Here is an 18,636-nt window from a genome sequence, read left to right on the forward strand (position 1 = left end):
ATGAAAAAAAAACCTTCAAAAACTCATGTCAACCTTTTTCATTGTCGACCATAGCCATGTCAGTGTTTTCCATGTGCAATTTAATTCTGGAGCTGCCGCGAATCACGGGGGGGTGCCGCGAATTGCGGGAGGGGAGGTCGCGGGGGTGGGTGCCGCGAATCGCGGGAGGGCGGGGTTCACAGGGGTTCCGGTGGGGGGTTGCCGCGAATTGCGGGAGGTTGGGGGTCACGGGGGGTGCCGCGAATCGCGGGAGGGGGGGTTGCGGGGGGTGTGACGCGAATCGCCACAAGAAAAAATCAACACAGAAAGGTCAACACATGTAAATGTTGACATAAGTGTGCCACTTCATTGGTGTCCATGTCGACACATGACAATGAATATGAAAAAATTAAAAAAATTAAAAATAAATCTTCAAAAACTCATGTCAACCTTTTTCATTGTCGACCATAGCCATGTCAGTGTTTTGCATGTGCCATGTAATCCTGGGGCTGCTGCGAATTTAGGGGGGTGGGTGCCGCGAATCGCGGGAGGGGGGTCGCAGGGGGGGTGCCGCCAATCGTGCAAGGGGGGGTCGCGGGGGGGGTTCTTTTTGCCGCGAATAGCGGGAGGGAGGTCGCGGTGGGGGTGTTTTTTCCGCGAATCGGGGGGGGGGGGTCACGGGGGAGGGTTTGCCGCGATTCGCGGGAGGGGGGGGTCGCGGGGTGGTGGTTATGCCGCGAATTGCGGGAGGGGTCGTGGGGGGGTTCTTTTTGCAGCGAATCGTGGGAGGGGGGGTCACGGGGGTGTTTTTGCTGCGAATCGCGGTAGGGGGGGTCGCAGGGGAGCGGGTGTTTTTGCCGCGAATCGCGGGAGGGGGGGGCGCGCGGGGGGGAGGTTTTGCCGCAAATCGCGGGAGGGGGGCGCTCACCTGGTGGCTGTGGAGTAGCAGTGCTGGGCAACATGGGAAGGCAGTGGGTGTCTGGCACTGTCTGTGGGCTCACTGGGCTGGTTCTCTGTCACATACCTCCCAACATGACCCTCTCCAGGAGGGACACAATGCTCTGTTTCTAGACTTCCCCTTAATGTATGATTGCCATCACCTGTTTTAAACAGGTTAATTTCTCAGAAAGGTGTTCAGCACAGATGAAGGCAATCACACATTAAGAGGAAAGTCCAGGAACAGAGCGTTATAGACACAGACACCCACTTTGAGTGACAGATGTAGCCAAATATATAGGAGATTTTCCACCACACTAGCTCCCCGTACTAGCAGAGCTGGAGCCCCATACACACTAGGCAATATTGTTAACAATATCACTCAGAAAGGTGCTTCTGCGTGATATTATTCACAATATGCTCTAGTGTGGACACTCAATATCATTAACGAGGTGTGTTAATGAGCCACGATCCGGGAGAAAAAAGTTGCAGGTATTATGTCATTATGTATTTTGCTGTTTGCCCCACAGGAAGCTTTATCAAAGGTGTGTTGTATCCCCTCCATATTGGGCATTTCAGGGTATAAAATGTCCAATATGGAGGGGATACAACACACCTTTGAAAAAGCTGCCTGTGGGGATGCAGCAAAACAGGTCAGAAACCCCATGATACGAGTACCTTACTATTTGCCATCTTTTTATATGAGCCTTCGCTGCTGCTGCAGGGAGAGAAGAAGAGCGGTGCAGCTGCTTCTATGGGGAGAGGAGCAGAGCGCAGCGCAGAGCACGCTCCCACTCCCCTCCTGGTATCCCCTCTAGCCGAGTAGACATTTGAAATGGGATGCGGTCATTCGTCAGACTGCATTTAGGTCTACAGTCATTAGGTCGACCCCACTAGGTCGACTGGAAGGAAGGTCGAACTGACTTAAGGTCGACATGGGCCAAGGTCGACATGACTTAAGGTCGAATTTGCATAAAGGTCGACATGAGGAAGGTCGACTGGTCATAAGGTCGACGTGGGTTTTTCACTGTTTTTTGAGCCGACATGTGCCGACAGGCGGTATTTCATGCCCTACCATCCACTAGGGCGTGGTGGGAGAATAAAATAGTGTGCCGAGCGCAGCGAGGCACCGTGCCCGAAGCATTGCGAGCGAAGCGAGCGATGCGAGGGTCCAATTCTCATTGCCAACTGTGTCCATGTCGACTGTGCCGACATTCGGATAAAAAAACAGTGAAAAACCCATGTCGACCTTATGACCAGTCGACCTTCCTCATGTCGACCTTTATGCAAATTCGACCTTAAGTCATGTCGACCTTGGCCCATGTCGACCTTAAGTCAGGTCGACCTTCCTGCCAGTCGACCTAGTGGGGTCGACCTTATGACTGTAGACCTAAATGCAGTCTGACGAATGATCCCATTCCTTTGAAATATTGTGCGCGCTGTTGTTGTGTGTGACGTCGGGGGAGCACGCCGGGCGCCGGCACCACTTGATTAAAGGGGGGCGGGCTGAGGTGAAAGCAGGGAGAAGAATTGGAGCGGAGGCTGCAGGCGTGACAGTCATTGACAGCTGGGCAGAGAACAGGGGGCTGCCCGGCTGTATTCAGAGCACTGCAGGTCACGGCTGTTTGAAATAATACCCCTTTCACAACAGAAAATGCAGGGATTTACCTGGGAATATGATCCCAGGATCATGCAGGGACATTCCCAGGCTGACCCCTTATACACCAGCCTAGTCCCTGCATTTTCTGGTGTAAGGGGGAGAGACAACCACTCCCCTCTCCCTACCCCCCTTTAACCAACCAGCTATATCTTCGGAACCAACTGACACATTTACATGAGACCAGTAATGTAGCTACAAAAAAGGCCAACAAAATTCTGGCATGTATTAAGAGGGGAATGGAAACTAGGGACTCAAGGGTAATTATGCCACTATATAAAGCATTGGTGAGACCTCACCTAGAGTACGGAGTACAGTTCTGGGCCCCACACTATAAAAAGGACATCATAGAATTAGAAAAAGTCCAAAGGCGAGCAACAAAGCTTATTAGGGGAATGGAGAATTTAAGCTACGGGGAGAGATTAAGCAATTTGGGACTATTTACATTAGAAAAGAGACGTTTAAGGGGGGACATGCTCAACATGTACAAGTATATCAAGGGCCAATATAAGGAACTGTCACACACCCTCTTTTCTACTAGAAAGGAATCTAGGACGCGAGGGCATGAGTATAGATAAGAAGAAAAAAGATTTCATTCAGCTAGTAGAAAGAATTTCTTTACGGTCAGAACAGTCAAACTCTGGAACTCTCTTCCCAGAGAGGTGGTAACGGCTGGCTCATTAAATGCGTTCAAGGCAAAGTTGGACAAACATTTACTGGAGAAAAACATCCATGGGTACAAATAAGAAATATAATTTGTCTGTAAAATACCAGAACCTACCAAATCAGCAATGGATATCTATACCAGGTTGAACTAGATGGACGCAAGTCTTTTTTCAGCCTTACCTACTATGTAACTATGTAATCATATTAAAGAACTTTTGAGTTGGCTTCGAATGATTTTGGTCACGTGAAACTGGGCTGTTTGGTTCCAGAGAAATCTGCCCTCAAAGAACATAAACAGTCATGAAATTACATTTAAGAAATGAAAAAAACTGTTTAACCTCAATATCCCTGGAACCATTAACCCATATGGATCCAGCCTGGTATCAGATTGAAGGCCCAGCGATTTGGGTTCGACTGAGATCAACCTCGAGCTTCAGTGATGCCGAAGGTGGAACTGGCAGCCGTTGAACTGGGTGGGGGTCGGAATTAGCGGGTCCCATGTTATCCTATAGGGAAAACGTTCCAGCTTTGCCTGGCAGTATCTCCAGTTCCCAGGGGGCTAGAGACACGGGGCTGGGCTAATGGGTGGTCCGGTGCACCCCCGGACCACCCCCTAGATTCGCCTATGCCTCTAGTGGCAACTGGTTGAACTATCCACCAGTAACATTGTACCACACTTTGGGCCTTATTCTGGTTCGTGCGGCTGGGCCGTACGCGTACGTTCCGGGGTTTTTAATGATCTGCGCATGCGTACCATCTCCAATGCGCAGGCGCGACCACTCCACAACGTTTACGGACGGGTCTCTCCGTGCGAAAAAACCTGTACGCGAGAGTACGGTCATTGGGGGCTGCATAGGGGCGTGTTGAGGGGAGCGGCCGAAATAATGAGGGAAAATGGGCGTAAACATGGGCGTACACGGGGGTGTGCACCAAAAATGAACGGTGCTACTACCGCTCGATCGGCTAAAGCACCGTTCATTTCGGACACAAAACAGGCGGCCGCCAACCGCCACCTCAGACCACCCCTACAGATACCGCATGACAGCGGACGCCTGGGTTTGCTAATTTACGCTGATTACTACTCAAACACATACACCTGAATGTAATAAGCAATGCTGCAGTCTATTAAGTCCAAACCATTATTTCACTACCTGCAAGCCACACACAGCACTGAAATACCTTGGAAGCTTATCTTTCTATACTTCTCGACATTTAAAAGTTTGTTTAATTTAAGGTAAGAATCTTTGTAAGACCTGCTTATATATGCTAAGGTAGGTATTTGTAAAACATTTATACACATTCACTACGTGCTTTCATAGACTTTACACAGTAGCACACTCAATCTACACAAGTCGACATGTGTCAACGTGTTCACTCTAATACAAACATAGGTTTCGTATTTCTGATACAATAACATAAACCACATCTAACACCTACAAAGGATGTTTTAGCAATGTTTTAAGCCCATGCCCACTATTTTGCGCACAATCTTTGTATAGTACCCAAAATACCGACCTGTACCACTTTCTGATCTGCTATGAATTGGATTTTACTACACTCTGGATGTAAGATGCCACCAATCACATTATTGCACTCACATCTCTCTAACAAAGGATTCCTACATCTGCTTATGACACTGTAAACTCATATATATTTAAATAGTTAAACATGTTTGTTCACAAGCAATTTTATCATGTTTGGCCGATTCACACATCTTTTTTTAGGGAGGACACATATGCATTCCTACACAAATGTCTCTTTTGCCCCTTGTTTGTCTACCTCACCCACTCCATGAGGAAATCATTGTTCTGGACCTGCTTTTACCTACTAATGTAGGAGCTACCTCACCTGCACACAAACTGCTTTCTCACCTATTAAGTTGCTCTGCACATGTGCTGACACAAACTAATTAGCAGGGAAAAGTTGGATATGAACATGTGAATGGCCATGGAGAGGGTTACACATGGGAAACTTCTACCACACTTCAAGAAATGTTTAAAAATACCCTGGTCAGTAAGTACACATAAATGTATTATTTGTTTCACACAAGAAATTACACATACAACAATTGTGTTGTAATTGGGAAAATAAATTTATTTGATGTTCAGCATCACAGCTTATTTGCCACTTTAATGTCATAAATAAAAATAAAATATAAAATATACACATAAATAAAAATCAGCCAGAACAAGAGGTTGCATATCTCCAAACATTTGTTACCCTGCAAATGCAATGGTGAAAGAAATTTGGACACCAGAATACGTACTGCAACAACCAGGGTGAATACTAAGCATGATACACACCACCAAAAATGTATCCTGCATTTCTAGAGGTCAAAATAAGAACTTTAATGCCCATGGCACGAAAATGGATCGATGCCCAACTCAGGAAGTGGATGTCCAGTGCAATTTAAACATTTGGGGTCCAACCACAGAGGAAGTGAACCAGGTGTCATTATTTTGGCCCTTTTTTCCCCTTTTTAGATGGAGCCTTGGGGACAGGGGCCTTTGGCTCTGATGGCTTGCGGGGCCTTCCCCTACTGGACACAGGAGGGTCAGCAGAGGTGGAAGGTTGGGGAGCAGCTTGGGGTGGGCCAGCAGATGGGGGATTGTCCCTTAGGGACCTGGCGGTGGTGAGCAGCTCCACCAGAATGTCATTCTGGCAGCTGAATTGCTGGACAATGCTTTGCATGCCAGCCGCCAGAGTGTCATTGATGCGGTTTAAGGCCTCACACTGCTGCCTCTTTGTGGGCTTCCAATCTGCCAGAAATTCCATAACCTTCTGCTGACAGACCGCAGACTCCTCCCCTCGCTGCTCCATCCTCTCCAGTATCACCATCCACCTGGCATCCCATGTGTCCTGTGGCTGGGGGTGTCGTGTTGGTGGAGGCTGGACCACTTGCTCCACCTGTGGCTCTGCAGAGGAAGATGCTGCCGGTTCATCCTGTGTTTCTGCTTCTTCTAGGATAATAATTGAAAACAATGTCACCATCACATACGCACTAAAAAAAATCTTTCGAAATACAATGCATTACTGTGACTTACCATCAAAAGCAGCAGCAAAGACCTCCACCGGGAGCTCACTATCCATATTGGATATCCCCCTGACCTCGGCCACATCAATAACATCCAAGGCGTCCTGCTCCAAGGGGGTATATTCCAAATGATCTGGCATAGGCCCCCTCCCGGTGGACATGCTGTGGTTGTACCGGTCAGTCATCTTCCTCTTCAGTGTAGTTTTGAAGTCTGACCACCTACAAGTTAAAAAATACAAATATCACCATGAGATATGTGCACCACTGTGCTAGTGAACATCATGACTACGTTACATTTCCTAGTGTGGGTGATCTTATGTTTTTTAGCCATATGTTTCCCACACACACATTAATGTCTCCATTATGAGGCATTTCAGTGTCTCATCTCATTCATTAGGCCACTAAATGCACATACATAGATCACTATGCAGAAATGACATCATCCATGGCCAAATTATGCACCTCCACCTGGTGTGAAACTACACATTCCACCATAGCTTGACAGTGTTGTTATTATGGAGCAATTTAACTATGGGAAGGCATACTGGGATGTGTAGTTTCTCACCAGCTACATGTGCACAGTTTGGTCATTCTTGTTTCAGTAGCATCATATGGAACATGTTACAACAACTCTTTTTCAACAACACACTTTCTGTTGTCCTATCACATACTTCACATGAGCAGAACTGTGCCCATAACCTCACATCACACCAATGGTGCATGTTTCATATATAAATGTGGGTTATTAGACATGGTTGTGTTCACATGTGACATTGAAGTGTAGCACTATCTACAAACACACCTTTCTATTATTCTCAAAACATACATGTAACATATGTACACACATATGACATTATCAGGGGGAGAAACACACTTGCCTTTTCTTCACTGCTAGCCAATCTCTGACCACTGGTGACACCTGGTTCACTTCCTCTGTGATCTTGTCCCAAAGGTTTCTCTTTGCACTGGCACCCGGCTTCCTGGTTGGCAATTCGATCCATTCTCGTGCCCTTGGCACTAAAATTCTCAATTCTGCCTCTAGAAATGCAGGGTTTCTCTTTTTGGTGGTGGTATCCTGCTCAGTCCTCGCCCTAGATGTTGCAGCTCGTTTTCTGGTGGCCCCAGTTCTCTCACCATGCACCTGCTGGGTCACACCTATTTGGAGAGATGCAACCTCTTGTTCTGGCTGGTTGCTTGGCCCTTGTGTAGCTGGTGGCATTGCAGTAGTGGCTGTTAGTGAGGGGCCCCCTTGCTCTTGGGTCCTCCTTGTCCTCTCCTGCTCCCTGTGCCTCAACCTTTCAAGCAAGGATTCTGCTCTTGCTCTCTGTAGAGCGTCCTCAGCTGCGGAATCATCTGAGCTAGACATGTTTGCAGCAATTCTGGCCTGCATCTGACTGAATATTTATATGGTAATCTCCCGCCATGAACAAGGGGGCGTATATTTTTCCCGCAATGTAGTAGCTAATTTACGCCGATATTTCCCGGCGATAATTCCAGCTTAAATTACGCAGGTCTCAACGCACCTGAACATTCACCTGTACATGCACATACACAGGTTGTGGACCATTGTGTGCTACATGGTGAAATGTGTGCACCTGTCATTCCAATGATGAGTGTTGTCAGGTGGTATCTGTTGGAGTTCGTGTATGCTTTCTGAATCACATTTAAAAACATCACGTTATAATGCTTTCCTTACATATGTACTGAGTATGAAATTGTCATACACCAACATGTTGTATTGTGCCTTTTTATCAGCGTATTTATTAGTAGACGGTTGCGTGTATTATTTTCAGCACACTGTACATACAGTACGTCTCTCCATGGAAATCATTGTATTGTGCTTTTTTTATCAGCGTATTTATTAGTAGACGGTAGCGTGTATTATTTTCAGCACACTGTACATACAGTACGTCTCTCCATGGAAATCGTTGTATTGTGCTTTTTTTATCAGCGTATTTATTAGTAGACGGTTGCGTGTATTATTTTCAGCACACTGTATATACAGTACGTCTCTCTATAAATTGAAAGCATACTGTTGGTTATGGTGTGTGTATATCAGAACGGTCCGCGTAAGTTTCTATTCGCATCCAGTTTGTTAATGTAAGAAGGATTAATAAGGTTAATACTAAACAAACAAGTTTTTAGACCAATCAGCAAGCACCAAAAGTTATATATGTACCTGCAATTAATAACTGCGCCATTGCCAATATGTCTTCAACCAGGGCCAACGCCTTTTCGAACCAGGAGCTGGTGGCCTTGGTTGAGGTGATGGACAGGCGCCTGGGGCCCAGGGGCCCATATGTGTCCAACATGGACAAGCGGCGGACATATAATGCTGCCCGCCGGCTAATATACGCCCGGACCGGCGTCCGCAGAAGCCTGGCCAAAGTGGAGCGGCGCTGGTCTGACCTGCGCCGGCGGCAGCCAGTGATGCTCTCTTCAATTCGCCGCCATATTGCCCGATGTAAGTTTTTATTTACTAGTATGTCAGCGTTTTTTTGCAATGATTTCTGTACTTTTTATAAATATGTTCATGAGTATGTGGGTGTATATGGGGTGTATATGGGGTGTATAGGGGGTGTATAGGGGGTGTATATGGGGTGTATAGGGGTGTATAAGGGGTGTATATGGGGTGTATAAGGGGTGTATAGGGGTGTATAAGGGGTGTATATGGGGTGTATAAGGGGTGTATTGGGGTGTATAAGGGGTGTATAGGGGTGTATAATAGGGCGGAGTGAAAAAACTGAAATTGAGAAATTCAAAATCGGCTAGTGTGGGAAAGTTGTGACTTGACTTGAATAAGAAACGTGCAAAAGCATTTTGATCTGAGTCAACATCTTCTGTTCTGGCAAGAGGCCTGAAGTTTCACTTTTTTGGTGAAAATGACGAAAACTATGAAGATGCTCCGATCTAGTTAAAATTATGTCAGGATGTCTTAGAGTGGTTCATTAATATGCTTTAGCATAGTAAAAGAGAGTACGAGCTTGTCCTAGTGCAAAGTGAATGACTTTGGTGGGAGAAAAAATCCCTAATAATTGACCCATTTTCATGGTCACAATTGTGAATATTGTGTGTTTTCTCCGGAACGTGTTTATAATAGAAGAAGCACAAATACTCTAAATGGAATTTCATTGACACTGTGTGAAATATAACACTGCATAATAGCCCTTAACCAGAGCTGATCCCAGTACAAATTTGTTCTCAAAATGGGCAAAACAAATGCTGCATTGCAGGTGGGGCAGATGTAACGTGCGGAGAGTGTTAAATTTGGGTGGGGTGTGTTGAAACTGAAATCTAAATTACAGTGTAAAAATAATGCAGCCGGTATTTACCTTGCACAGAAACAAAATAACTCACACAAATCTAAAGGTGGCCATACATCTACAGATCGATTGTCAGATTGGGCCGGTTGGAACAAACAGCTGGTAATATCTGAATGACAGTTTTTAAGCATTTCAAAGCAAATGGTCAACTGTCATTTGCTCTCATCTTTTACCAGGATTTTGTTCCAACCAGACAGATCGGACAATAAATCTGTAGATGTATGGCCACCTTAAATCTCTCTGCACATGTTACATCTGCCCCACCTGCAGTCCAGCATTTTTTTGCCCATTTTGAGAACAAATTTGTACTGCGATCAGGTCTGATTAAGGGCCATTATGCAGTGTTATATTTCACACAGTGTCACTGAACTACATGAAATTGGATTTATGCTGCTCTCTTTGCAGTGCATATACAAAGATAGACAATCCTGTGTATATAAATAAGAAATAACTGTTGCAGTCTGTTATTGAAAACAGTAACTTACAGTGTAAACTGTCTAATGTATCATTTTACATATCACTTCTGTTTATTGACAGAAAAACAGTGTTGCATCCCCTATACTGGGAACATGATTGGGCTGCATTACAGCATATAATTATGCCAAAGATAAGCCAATATATTAACTGTTAAATACGTTGAAGTGTATTATGATGTAATAAATTGTAAGCTTGCAGCAGGGCCCTCTAACCCCCAAGTCTGTCTGTCATTACCCAGTTTGTTTTATCACTGTCTACTATTGTAAAGCGCAAAAGAATCTGCTGAGCTATATAAGAAACTGTAAATAAATAAATAAACAAATACATTGATTCAAAAAATAACAGGTTAACCATTCTATGAGTGGTGTCCAGCAGTACATATATGCCAATCACTGTGTTCATTCCTAGGCAGCAGGGCCGTCTTAACAGCAGTGTGGGCACCTGGGCAAAGCAATGCACTGGAGCCCTTACCAATTCTCCCCTCCTAGGGGTGGGGGTGGTATCAACAGCAGCTTTGATGTCCCACGGGTGGCAGGGGGTGCTCTATCTTCCATTCAATATGTAGGACCTGGAGCAGTAACTTCTGCTAATTACTCCTTTACTGCACAGGTGGTGGGAGGGTGAACACTAACGTGTGGAAGGGGGCACTGAGCTGTATGAAGGGTCCCTTGTAAATGACTTCCAGGGAGGTAGGGGGTGTTTTATACACAGGGGACAGTTGGATAATGGAGTGGGCTTAATATTCGTCATTTTCCGGTGGAAGGGCAGCTTGTTTGACTGCAGATATCGCCATTATCTGGAAATAGATTTCCTAGCCTAGTATAAAAACATAGAGTCCCAACTTTCAGGAGGTGCTGGGAACTTGGGTATCAGAGATCAGGAGCCAGAGCAATCCATTGACAAAAATATAAAACTACACCAGACGTTTGGAGCTGGAGCAGGGACCGGCTGTTGGAAGGCTGATATCTCTGGTTCTGGGCATGATAGAGACAAGCTGCTAGTGTCAGAGAGAACCTGAGAAATATGACTGGAAATTGTAATTAACAGGTCGGATGTGGACTGCTGCTTTGAAGTTGGATATCTGCAGTTCCCCAGTGCCGATTTTCAAAATTCTGGTATTCCTGGAAAAAGGGGATCCTCAGCTATCAACATAGAGCCCTTATACGCCTGGGGCCCCTGGGCAAGTGCCCATTAAGGCCATACAAAAAGACGGCCCTGCTAGGCAGGATTGATCAGCAATACTTATTACAGCATAATGCACTTTAATGTATTTAACTGTTAATATATTGGCTTATCTTTGGCATAATTATATGCTGTAATGCAGCTGCAGGTGGGGCAGATGTAACATGTGCAGAGGGAGTTAATGTGGCCATACATCTACAGATTTATTGTCCGATCTGTCTGTTTGGAACAAAATACTGGTAATGGATGCTTTGAAATGCTGATACTTTGCTTTGAAATGATGGAAAACTGCCAAAAACTGTCATTCAGATATTACCAGGTATTTGTTCCAACCAGCCAGATCTGACAATCGATCTGTAGATGTATGGCCACCTTTAGATTTGTGTGAGTTATTTTGTTTCTGTGCAGGGTAAATACCTGCTGCATTATTTTTACACTGCAATTTAGATTTCAGTTTTAACACACCCCACCCAAATTTAACTCTCTCCGCACGTTACATCTGCCCCACCTGCAATGCAGCATTTGTTTTGCCCATTTTGAAAACAAATTTGTACTGCGATCAGATCTGATTAAGGACCATTATGCAGTGTTATATTTCACACAGTGTCACCGAAATTCCATTTAGAGTATTTGTGCTTCTTCTATTATACATCAATAAATTTTTATTGAACATTTTCATAGAAATGGGGTACAGAAAAAAGAGGTAGGGAAACAAAATCATAGGGTAGGGGGGGGGGGTCACACAGGATCTGGCAATGAACATAAAAAATGTAAGTAATCATACCAGGCTTTATACGTAACAACTGAGCAGGGACATCGCATTTTAAACAGTTTGGTTTATGTAACACATGGGATAGTGGTGGCTGTTGGAGAGGCAATATCTTTCTCATTGAGACTAAATTGTAGGGGGCTAACTTGAGAGGGGTCAGGGAAATATTGAGCTCCTTCACCCTCAATAACGTATGTGCGCCAGTAAGCCCATTGGACTAGTGGTGAGGATGCCGAACAGGTGGAGGGTATAAATTCTGTTTCCATAATGAAATGGTGATGGATTTTATGGATCACTTTCAGGATCAGAGGGGGACTTGCCTGTTTCCAAAGCTGTGCTAGGGCTGCTCGTGCAGCTATTAATATATGGCCTAAAACATAACGTTTGGAGATAGGGATGGAAGTTGGGATGACATTCAGTAGAGCGAGCGAGGGGGATGGGGCGAGCTGAAGAGCTAGTACAACATTAAGTAAGTCAAAAACATCTGACCAATATTTGGTCAGCACTGGACACGTCCAGAACACATGGTATATGTTTCCCACTTCCCCGCATAGGCGCCAACAAAATTTGGAACATGAGGGCCAGAATGTGTGTAACCTGTCTGGAGTTAAGTAGAGTCTATGGAGCAATTTCATATGCATTTCGGTGTGATTTAAGCATTTGGACATAGTGTATGATGAAAGAAATATTTTGCTCCATTGTGTAACAGTTAGATCCAGGCCTAATTCAGCTTGCCATTTCCTCTGAGCGTTAGATTTAGTGGGGGGTGTCAAGTCTTGTAGAAGCTTATACCAGAAGGAAATATCATGTTCAGAGGTAGGTTGTAGCAGCCTGGAGGTAGCAGACAAAAGTAGTGGATTGGGGGGGTTGCCATCCCTAAGGTTGGACTGCCACCAGTGCGAAATCTGGAAATAGTGCAAGAGTTCACTGTTCGGGAGCGAAAACTTTTGCTGGAGACTTTGAAAAGACAGTAGGGTGAGGCCTGTCAATAGGTCCGCCAACGTTGCCACTCCACGGGCAGACCAATGTGTTAGATTTAAATTCGGGATGAGAGTTGACAAGGTCTGAAGGGAGATATTAGTTAACGTATGAGCAGAAGGGGTAAGTCTGGAGGTTAACCTGTCCCAGACTAGTAAGGCGGCCTTCATGGATGGGAGCATGAGTGTGGGGGTGGGTCGTATATGTTTGGGGAGAAAAAAAGCATCTTTAAAAGGATACCGAGCGCAAACAGAGGACTCAATGAGAGCCCAACTGACAGCTGAGTCCATTCTAAAATAGTTTTTTAACTGAGATAGAATAGCTGCTTCATGGTATAAAGTCAAATCAGGCAGGGTTAATCCGCCTTTGGCCTTAGGGAGGGTCATCCTAGAATGGGCTAGTTTAGGGGGTTTAGAGAGCCAGACATATTTAGTCATAACCTTAGTGCATTCTTGCAGGATCTTCTTTGGGATAGCATATGGGATTGTTCGGAATAGGTACTTCAGCTTTGGTAACAAAGTCATCTTAAAAGCCGTGAGACGACCTAGCCAGGATATATCAAACGAGAGCCAGGATTTGGTTAAAGCTGTGATGGCCGCAAAAAGGGGGAGGAAGTTTACCTCAAACACTTTAGAAGGATCGGCAGGGATATTTATGCCTAGATATTTAATCGCCACTGAGCGCCAGTTATAGGGGTACATAGAGCGGAGGGTCGGGAGGGAGTCGGAGAGATTAATTGGGAGGGCGTCTGTTTTCGTCGTGTTCAGTTTATAGTACGAAGCCTCGCTATATTGATTTAAAATCTCATGTAGGGAGGGAAGGGTCTCTGTGGGGTTTGTAACAAAGAGGAGGACATCGTCCGCAAACAAACATAGTTTATGGGTAGAAGCACCAATCCTCAGGCCCGGGATCTGATCAGTGTTGCGTATTTTCATAGCTAGGGGCTCAATAGCCAGTACAAAAATCAGTGGAGAGAGGGGGCACCCCTGTCTTGTTCCGTTAGATATGAGGAAGGGGTCAGATAAGAAGCCATTGCTGTACACCCGGGCTGAGGGGGAGCTATATAGAGCACAAATTGATGACATAATATGATCTCTAAAGCCAAATCTGGTGAGTACCTCGCGCATGTACATCCAACTTAAGCGATAGAAGGCCTTCTCCGCATCCAAGGACAGCAGAAGGAGGCCCTCGTCGGGTGGAAGCGAATCTATCAGATTGAATACTCTGCGCGTATTGTCTGAGGCCTGCCTACCAGGCACAAACCCAGCCTGATCCGGGTGTATCAGCAAGGGCAGGAAAGTGTTGATACGCGTGGCTATCATCTTTGCGTAAATCTTGAGGTCACTATTTAGTAAAGCTATTGGTCTATAGTTTGGACAATGAGCTGGATCTTTACCCGGCTTAGGGAGCGTGACTATTTGAGCCTCCAGCATCTCTTTAGGGAGGGAACCTGATGATGAAACGGTGTTGTATAAATTGGTCAGAATGGGCGTGAGTTGTTCTAAATGATGGGCATAGAAGTCATTGATAAAACCATCGGGGCCTGGAGCTTTACCCTTAGGTAAGGACTTAATAGCTAGTTCTATATCGTTGGCATTCCATGGGGCATTTAGAGTGGCTAATTGTTCTGCAGTTAGTGAGGGCAAGTTTACAGAGTCTAAGAAGGATTTAATCGAAGCAGGGGAAGGTTGAGGTGTAGTGGGGTCTTGTGATAGGTTATAAAGATTTGAGTAGTAAGTAGCGAACTGGTTCGATATATCTTTAGGATTTAGTAGCTTAACATTGGTTGAAGAAAAGATATGTGATATCCTATTTTTGGCTTGCTGCATCCGTAGCTTGCGGGCTAGCATTTTACCCGATCTATTACCAAAAAGGTAAAATCTCTGTCGCAGCCTGTTTAGAGCAGCTTGTGTCTTAACCAGTAGCAACTTTTGAAGTTGGCTGCGAACTTCTGAAAGTTCTTTACGGAGAGAGGGGGATGGGGACTCTCTATTTATTGCATCTAGTTCTTTGATTTTGGCTTCTAGGGCATTTTGATGAGCGAGGGACTGTTTTTTAAGAATAGCGCCCGCTTGAATGGCAGCTCCGCGGGTGACGGCCTTTAGGGCGCACCAGTGTGTCGCGGGCGAGGTGTCTTGGGGGGAGTTGTTGGCTAAGTAATTAGTGAGGCTGTCAGAGATAATTTTTTTAGATATAGGGTTGGACAAGAGATGGGGGGATAGTCGCCAGGGACGGGGAGGTACGTTGCGAAATTCGATCTGCCAACGCCATATAATGGGGGCGTGATCCGACCATGTGATGGGGAGAATGTCCATTTTTTTGGTATGTTGAAGCGTCCATTTGTCGCCCAACACCAGGTCTATCCTAGAATAGGTGTTATGGACTGGGGAGTAATAAGTATATTCCCGGCCGGTCGGGTTGTGTGTTCTCCATATATCGTACAGATCGAATTCAGATAACAGATTAGTAAAGGCAGATGAGGGGCCCTTAAGGTTGTGCCTGTCTGAGGATTTAGGGCTACGGGATTTGTCAAGGGAAGGGTTAAGGACTTGGTTGAAATCGCCCATCACAATTAACGAGCCCTTGGCAGAGCCGCGTATCAATGTACACAGTTTACGAAGGAATGGTACTTGATTTGAGTTTGGTGCATATACAGAGACCAGGGTAACCAGAGTATTGTCCAACATGCCAGTCAGCACTAAGTATCTACCAGCCTTATCAGCAACTTGTGTATGGAGGGTAAAAGAAACATGCTTACTGAATAGGATGGCTGTCCCATTACGCTTAAAGGGGCCGTTCGCATAATAACCCAGAGGGTAATGTTTATCTTTAAACAGTGGTGGGTTCACAGAGGAGACATGTGTTTCCTGTAGAGCAATAATGTCTGCTCGGTTTTTGGCGAAAAAGGACAGTGCTAATCTACGCTTATTTGGGGAGTTCAACCCCTTGACATTCAATGAAAGAAACTTGGGCATGGTAAAGGTGATATTAACCTACATATCAACTCGCACCTAAACAGAGTGTCGAATTCTGGTATGTTTCGGGGCCAGAGTGACTCTGTGGACCATAGGTAAACAATGAGGAAAGAAGTAAAAGGTAGGGAAAAAACAAAGGAAGGGGAAAACCAAAATGACCCAGTATATCGGGTCTGCATAACTACTACAGGGAACAATGGAACTTGCAGTAGTGTACTAAAGGGTATTGGGGGGTTGGTGGCCTAGGGCCTCCACCCATGCATGGGACTAGTCGTAATTGACATACATCTTTTTACGGAGAAGGATGTAACTGCTTACAAAAATTTAGCAAAGGGCAAAAAACAAACAGCGAGAGTTGTTGACCTAACCCAACACAATGGGACTAAACTCAGTCAACTCGCTCCGGCAGTGTAGAAGTGTACGTCAGGGGGGACAACAAGTATAAGACATGCAATAAAAACAGTACTTGTTAATAACGAAAGGAAAAACAGCAGTAAATAACAAGGTAGAAATATACTCAGCCGAGTTTCTAGAGATGGGGGGCTTCAGGCTTCGATCCAGTGAAAGACAGGGCCCATATTTGGAAGTGTCCAGCAGTTTTTCATGTGGCTTCCCACTCCGTGTGGGGAGCCGACTTCCGTTTATTTTCAGGGGCTGCCTTAACTGAGATGTCCCAGTCCAGCAACAGTTTGACCCCAGCTTCCAGGGAAGAAATAGTGTAGGTGCTATCTTCATACAGTAGGTTACGATAAGTTTCACCGGGAATCCCCAGCGGTACGGTATATCTTGGGAGCGTAGAGCTGTTGTAATTGGCGCAAATGATCTCCTTTTGGCGATGGTCAGTGCAGAGAAGTCAGGGAAAATCTGAAGGCCTCCCAGTAAATCCGAATCTCCTGCAGTTCTTGCCGCTCTGAGGATTCTTTCTTTGGTCGTGAAGAAATGCACCCTCAGGAGGGTATCCCTGGGAAGCTCTGACGGTACTGTACGAGGCTTTGGGAGACGGTGGATGTGATCAATCAGCAGGTCTTTATCGGCTGTATTAGGTAAAAGCTTTCGAAAGAGAGCTAGGGCATAGTCTTCCAGTTCGGAATTAGCCACAGAGTCTGGGATGCCCCTAATTTTAATATTGTTCCTTCTGGAACGGTCCTCCAGGTCCGCTAATTTAGTTTTAAAAGTGTCGAGTTCGGATTGTTGGAGATCGTGGGAGGTGATGAGGTCGTTGTGGGATGCCACTAGTTCCTCCATTTTTTTCTCCAATTGGTCGGTGCGGTCTCCAATCGCCACTAGCTCAGTTTGGACCTCTCGGATTGAGGACATTAGATCTCTGGTCAGATCCACTTTAAAGGCCTCTAGGACTTTACAAAGAGTTTTGACTGTAAGTGGAGCCTCCGAGTCGCTGTCGACTCCCATCTTGGAGAGAGGGCTTTGATCTTTTGTATTGATGGGTGAAGCCGAGGCGCCAGATGGTGAAGCAACAATAGCGGGTGATTTTTTTTGTTGGAACGTCACCCTGGGGGGGAGTGCTCCCTTAGGGCGTTTGGGAGGCATAGCTGTATCGGCTCCTGGAGGAAGAGGACGGGGTGAATCCGTGTACTCTCTTAGTATTGGAAGCAGTTACAGGGATATTTAGTTACGCATAAGTTAGTGTGGTTACAATCAGCATGGGTGGAGGAACACTTGTGACATAATCACATTGTGGAGTATGGGTGTGACAGGTAGCCTGGTATCAGAGGACTGGTGTGGTGTCGAAGTTTAGTTATAAGCAGGAGGGCGCAATGTATAGTCTCAGGCGTGAAATGCCAGCTGGTCTGTTTACGGATATAGTGAGGGCAGGGTAAGGGTCAGGGCAAATCAGGTTCTATTTACACCGATGGGAATGGGCCAGCCTAATCCCTGGTTTGTACCTGACGAGCTGTGATGTCTGTTGGGGCCCCTGTTGACCGCTTCAGGCCGGCAGAAGGTGTCGATGTTAAGCCTGGGTAGGTGGGCATCGAGTTGGAGGCATCATTCGGGCCCGTCCAGGTCCACTGTGACACCCCAGGTCCAGGCCCTAGGATCGCGAGCAGGCCACAATCCGCAAGCGCCTGGAGACAGGCACTCTGACTCCGCGACCGCACGCGACCAATGCAGGGGGGACCCAAGAGGTCTGGCAGAGCCATAGGGCAGGGCTTGAAGTAGATGGGGCAGCAGACAATGTTAAAATTCACTTCCAGCTGCACAGAGCACAGAGAGGCTCAGTTACATTAGTTGCTGAGAGCCACCTCCAAGATGGCCGCCGGGAGCTGACAGGAGAGAAGCCTCAGGGCCCTCTGCGGAGCTCCAGTGAGGTTAGTGGTACTCTTTGTTGGGCTGCAGGGGGGTCGCGGGTGTCACACAGAGCGGGGGAGTCCCCGCTGATCTCCGTGGGGTCAGCAGTTCCCCGCGCGCCCGCCGGGAGCGAGGACGCGGCTGGCCCCGCAAATTTAGTTCGCGGCTCCGGAGCTGGAGTAGGCCGCAGTCGGAAGGAGGCCGGCTGGACGTTCCCCGGCACAGCGCTTATCCGCACGGCACTTGGAGGCTCTGGGGGCAGAGGGCAGGTGAGGCAGGCGGGTCTGGGAGGGCAGTGAATAGGAGAGGGAGCACTTTGTAGGGATTAACGAGCAGGAACCTAGGCACCGCAC

The sequence above is a fragment of the Crinia signifera genome, chromosome 3, assembly GCF_055691185.1.
Source record: "Crinia signifera chromosome 3, ASM5569118v1, whole genome shotgun sequence".
Taxonomy (NCBI): Eukaryota; Metazoa; Chordata; class Amphibia; order Anura; family Myobatrachidae; genus Crinia; species Crinia signifera.